Source organism: Ascaphus truei, chromosome 1, assembly GCF_040206685.1.
Source record: "Ascaphus truei isolate aAscTru1 chromosome 1, aAscTru1.hap1, whole genome shotgun sequence".
Classification (NCBI taxonomy): domain Eukaryota; kingdom Metazoa; phylum Chordata; class Amphibia; order Anura; family Ascaphidae; genus Ascaphus; species Ascaphus truei.
This window is the reverse complement of record NC_134483.1, coordinates 338,251,851-338,257,850: the sequence shown is the minus strand read 5'-3', so window position 1 is coordinate 338,257,850 and position 6,000 is coordinate 338,251,851.

Here is a 6,000-nt window from a genome sequence, read left to right as displayed (position 1 = left end):
GAGGTCACTTCCAGCCATGGTGTCTGTGAAGCTTTCACGTCTCTATCTTGTGACGGCTCCATAGGCTCCAATATTCACCAACCAGAGGATCAATGAAAGTTCTCTTTAGGTGTTAGAGCACCTGAGAGTAGCCAAATGTTTTTCACTCCTCCAGAGCTTCATCAGAGGATATGCATTACTAACACAATGGGGCTCATTCTAGTAGCTTCGATAAAATCGCTGCAAACTTGAACAGTTTAGCATGATAGCCCTACCATACGTTCTGACATTTGTGTTATAACGGTATTCCGAAAGAATCAGAAAGCATTATCGCAAGTCAGAAACCGTGAGGTAGGAAAATGCCAATATTATTCGGGATAGCTGTGACTGTTTCTCAGCCTTTTTCTAAGTTCTACCGCTGAGATCTTCCCGCAGTCTGTAAGAGCTGCACAGAGAGATCTGCACAGAGAGTTGTATCTCCCTGCACAACTCTTACAAACGATCCCACTGCTTTTGTTTGCATTTTAATAACACAGTATTGTAGCAGGGGGTCTCCGGAGCAGAAACACATTAATTTCGGGTCCAGTGACCCACTGCTTCCCGAGTTACAGGCCACGGTATGGGGTGCCGGTATCTCCTTTGCATTTAAATCTCCCAGTCACGTGACGCGGGAGATTTAAACAAAGCAGGGGAAATACGGCACCCCTTACCGGAGCCTGTAACTCGGCAAGAAGGGGGTCCCCAGACATGAAATTAATGCGAGTCAGCTCTGGAGACCCCCTGCTGCAATTCTCAATTATTAAAATAAAAAACAAACAGCTTCATTACCTTAGCGGCTAGCCACTATGGCAATGAAAGGGTTAAGCCAGCGTACCTGGTTTCTTGGGGGAAGAGGGGTTGGTGAAGGGGGTAGTTGCCCCAGGGTGCGTGGTTAGGACTACCGGGAAGGTTGTTAGAGGAGTTAACCCCTTCACTACCCCCATTAACCCCTTACTACGTGGTAAACCGCTGTGGTAATTAAGGGGTTAAACCCTCCCGGTTAAGGGGCATAGATAAGCACATTGGCATTCAATGGGCATCCTAAAAAAAATGCACAATTAAATAAAATACAATCATGTGTTTCTTACCTTTTCTGTCTTCACCCTCCGAAACCTACTCCATCAGCAACTCTTGACCCATGACTCAATGCTCCTCAAACAGCCGCTGTGAAGAAGTCTATGGTCATACAGTATGTCTATTGAAGAGACGTCTCTGGTAAGTTCTTCCTTCTGTTCTTCTTTCTTCTTTCTTTTCTTCTGTTTTCTCTGCTAAATATATACTGTAATCCAATGGGGGCGGTTGTTGTCCCGTCGTCTTTTTGGGGTCAAATGAGATGGGACAGGACTTATATAAGGCCTGTGACATCACATATGAGTGTCAAATGGTACACCCCCAATCCGATTAGCTGCTGTACAATGGGACAGGTTCCCTTTTTTTTTTAAGGATGTTAAGTCATCAAAAAGTGAGGGAAGCCAGCCAGTCAGGTAGTATATGCTTCCCTCCCTTTAAGATGATGTCACGTCTGTAAAAAAAAAAAAAATGGCCACCATTACATGGTCATCGACCAATCGGATTGGTATACAGTATGGTACATTAATAAATCAGGGGACTTATTTAGGAGAGCTATACTCTGCCCTCCTACTTGTGGGGCAAGCATGGTTGGTATCTGCGTTCAGCGGTTTAACCAGCAGCCAATGACCACCAAACTACCACATCATTAACAACACCAATTTAACAGTTTGAGATACACACCTTAATGTCATGGAAGAGCCAAGGTTATGATATATGCAATAATAATAACGTACAATGTACACCACCAATATAGCTATTATAGTCAGGCCATAGAGTACTCTCCCAATTAATGTTTTAAAAGATATGAGACCCCAAATTACTTCCCCAGATCACTGGGAGGGCCCAGAAAGCCTCAACATGTTAATAGGCCCTGCTTGAGCCAAATGAGTATTGAGCGGTTCTCATAAGAAAGGGGTTATCAACTAGACTTCTAGTACCTTCATATAACGATGACTACCAATAATCAGACATAGTAACACGCTCAACAGTGAATGAACAAATAACAATTTGAAGGAGACCATGAAAGAGGCCTTTTACCCCCTGTCCATTGTCCAGTTCAGACATTTCCTCCTACCTCCAACAGTGAGTAGGATTAACAGTACAGTTCTGTAAGGAGCCGCGGGCCATGGCACAATCGCTCCGTCCCCCCAATAGCCCCACTCACCGGTACCCCCGCCGCAACTCTGTCCTTTCACAGCCGGCGCCGGAACATGCGGCCGCCATCTTGCTAGGACGCGTGCGGGACACACTTTACAGAGCGCTTTCCCCGCTATAATTTATTCACCCCTCTCAGGCACTGACCACACCCCCCAGCTTCCACAAAGCTCACGCCGGGTTCCTCCTGCGGATCAGCTGTGCCATGAGTATTCTAAATACCTGCACCAATCAGCTGCGGCTCCTCAGCACACTCTGCTCCTATTGGGTATCCTACCTTTATTACCCCTGTCCTGCCCTGCAAACCTTGCTCTGCATAGTCTTAGCTCTGGTGGATGTGTGCTTTAATCTTGTCTTCGTTACAGTGCTCCTTAGGTTCTGATCCGGCTTGGCTGACAACTCTCTCTGGCTCTCAACTCCGGCTTCCCACTGATTACACTTCTTCTCTTGTCCCCCGAACTCGACTTGAACCTCGACCTCCCGGACCTCTCTGCTCCCTGATCTTGGCTACGGCATCCACTACGGCACTTCTACTCTCCGGATTCGGCAAGTACTATAGCTATAGTCTCCTGGCCTGGCTACGCAATCACCACACTCCGGACACGCTCCTTCTGCTGCGGGTGCGTGTAATCTTACGTCCCACCTCAGTGAAAGAGACAGGTCTGGTCTGCGGGCAGCACTGCCGTGACATTATGCAGAGCCAACCGACACAGACCAGACCGACGCAGATCTGCCCAGTTTAGACCAAATTCTCTCAGCCATGATTCTGCAGAATCAAACTATGTCCAGCCAAATCGCTGCCTCAGCCCAACAGCTAACCAATCTCACACGCCAGGAGCCAGCACCAAGTGGACCCTATCCGTCTCAATCCGGACCTGTAGACACTGCCGCACCAGAGCCAAAGATACCCGCGCCAAGGCCTTATGCGGGTGATCCCATGCCTGCTGCAGCTTTCTCAATCAGTGCGAGATCCAGTTCGAGATGGCGCCCCTTCAATTCTCCACTGGCCGTAAGAAAGTTGCATACGTATATTCTCTATTGACGTGATGCTTTGGCATGGGCCTCTCCGATTTGGGAGCTGCGCCAAGAAATAACCCATGACTATGCCTTGTTTAGACAGTGATTCCAGCAGGTGTTTGACACTTCCGCACGCCAGGAAACGGCCTCCTACTCTCTTCTCCAGCTATCACAGGGACGTCGGCCCGTGGCCAAGTATGTGCTGGAATTCTGGACCCTGGCGGCTGAGACTCGTTGGGACCAGGACGCCCTCATCACCATCTTATGGCAAGGCTTAGCAGACTCTGTGAAGGATGAGTTCGCCGCCAAACCCAGGCTAGGAGTTCTGGAGGAACTAATCTCCCAGGCTATACGCGGGGACCAGCATCGCCAGGTACGACACTCAGAACGCTAACGCCCTTGTTTTGTGATTTCAGTCTTCTCTCCCTTACCTGGCTTGGAGTCTTCTGAACCTATGCAACTCAGAGCCCAGCAGACCAATACTCCATTATAACACTTCCGTAGGACCCAAGGATTATGTTTCTACTGTGGATCTCCCGAACACCTGATCCGCAACTGCCCTCTGTGTCCGGGAAACGACCACACCCAGTGAGTAAGAAGGGTTTCTCCCTGGGTGCCATCTCTCCTTGTCCCTTTCCCAAAAACGAGCTTCCCAAGCTGACCATCCCATCACTCTCTCTGGCCCCACCTTCCGTACCTCCACGGCCGCATTCATTGATTCCGGGGTGGGGGGATATTTCGTGGACCAGGAGTTCACATTCCGCTCGCCAGGAAAAGATCCCCCATCACCTTAGTAGGGATCGACGGCCGACCCTTAAACCCAGCCTATATTTCTCTCGAGACCAGACCACTCACCCTATCTTCCGACACACACAATGAGACCCTGGCTCTGGACGTCATCCACTCACCCAGAACCCCAGTTACTTTAGGCTTGCCATGGTTGCAAAAACACAATCCCCGCATTGATTGGACATCCTGCTTTCCTATACACTGGGAACGGAGGTTAAAGGAACCAACCCCACCTGGTGTCACCTCTCTCCAACTGCTTGCAAGTTCTACTACCCCATTGTCTCTAAAGGCAATCTACCCGACCCCTACTCTGATTTCTTGGATGTTTTCAGCAAGACTCAGTCTGAAGTGTTGCCCCCCCCCCACAGATCATATATTGCCCGATCAACCTTATTCCTGGTGCCGTACTTCCCAGATCCAAGTCATACCCTCTCTCCCTCCCTGAGACTGAGGCCATGGAGGAGTATATATGGGAAAACTTGGAGAATGGCTTCATACGCAATTCCACTTCACCCGCCGGGGCTGGGTTCTTTTTTGTTAAAAAGAAGGATGGTATACTCAAACCATGTATTGATTACCGGGGCCTGAACCGCATCACGGTAAAGAACCGCTATCCCCTTCCACTCATTTCTGAGCTTTTCGACAGGCTTCAGGGAGCCAAGTTATTTATGAAATTGGATATTCGGGGGGCATACAACCTCATACGCATTCGGGAGGGCGACGAGTGGAAAACCGCCTTCAATACTCGTAGCGGTCATTACGAGTACCTAGTCATGCCATTTGGTTTGTGTAACGCTCCGGCCGTTTTTCAAGATTTTATTAATGACATTTTCCGTGATGTTCGCAACTCCTTTATGATCATTTAACTGGATGACATTCTTATTTTCTCTAAGAATCTGCAAGATCACATTGTACATACCAAGTTCATTCTTTCTAATCTTCGTGCTAATCATCTTTTCGCTAAAACGGAAGAGTGCGTCTTCCACCAATTTTCCACCTCGTTCCTCGGATATATAATTTCGGACAAAGGATTTTCCATGGACCCGGAGAAGCTTAAGGCCATTCTTGACTGGCCACAACCCAATTCTCTCAAATCCATCCAACGCTTTCTTGGTTTCTTCAATTATTATCGAAGATTTATGCAAAACTTTTCCACTACCATTGCCCCTATCACCGCTCTCACCAAGAAAGGAGCCGACCCCTCAGCCTGGTCACCTGAGGCGCTTACGGCCTTCGAGACGTTGAAACAAACTTTTGTTTCCGCCCCCATCCTTCGGCATCCGGATACCAGCTTGCCTTTTATCTTGGAGGTGGACACCTCGGATTATGGAGCAGGTGCCGTACTTTCTCAAAGAGCTTCTCCTCAGGACAAACACCCCTGCGGTTTCTTTTCTAAGAAATTTTCGCAAGCCAAGAAGAACTATGATGTGGGCAATAGGGAATTACTGGCTATCAATATGGCTCTTCAGGAGTGGGGGCACCTTCTAGAGGAGTCTAGAGAGCCAATCGCTATTCTAACCGACCATAAAAACCTTTTATATATCTAAAGTGCCCGTCGTTTGGGGTCGCGCCAAGCTCGCTGGTCGCTTTTCCTCTCTATGTTCAATTATACCTTGTCCTATATTCCAGGAACTAAGAACATTAAGGCTGACACCCTGTCCAGACAGTTTTCTTCGGAGGAGAGATCTGAGGAGGTCCCCGAGACCATCCTTCCTAAAAGACTCATAATCTCTGCCGCTTCATTCAATATCCTGGACAAGATCATCGAAGCTCAAAGACGTATCCCAAGAGGTCTAGAAGTACCGGAGGGCAAACTTTATGCAGATTCCAAATTTCACCCTAAAATTCTGGAATGGGGGCACACTTCTCGTTCTGCGGGACATCCCGAAATCAAGAAGACTCTTGATCTCATTCAATGTACCTTTTGGTGGCCAATATGGCAAGAACCAT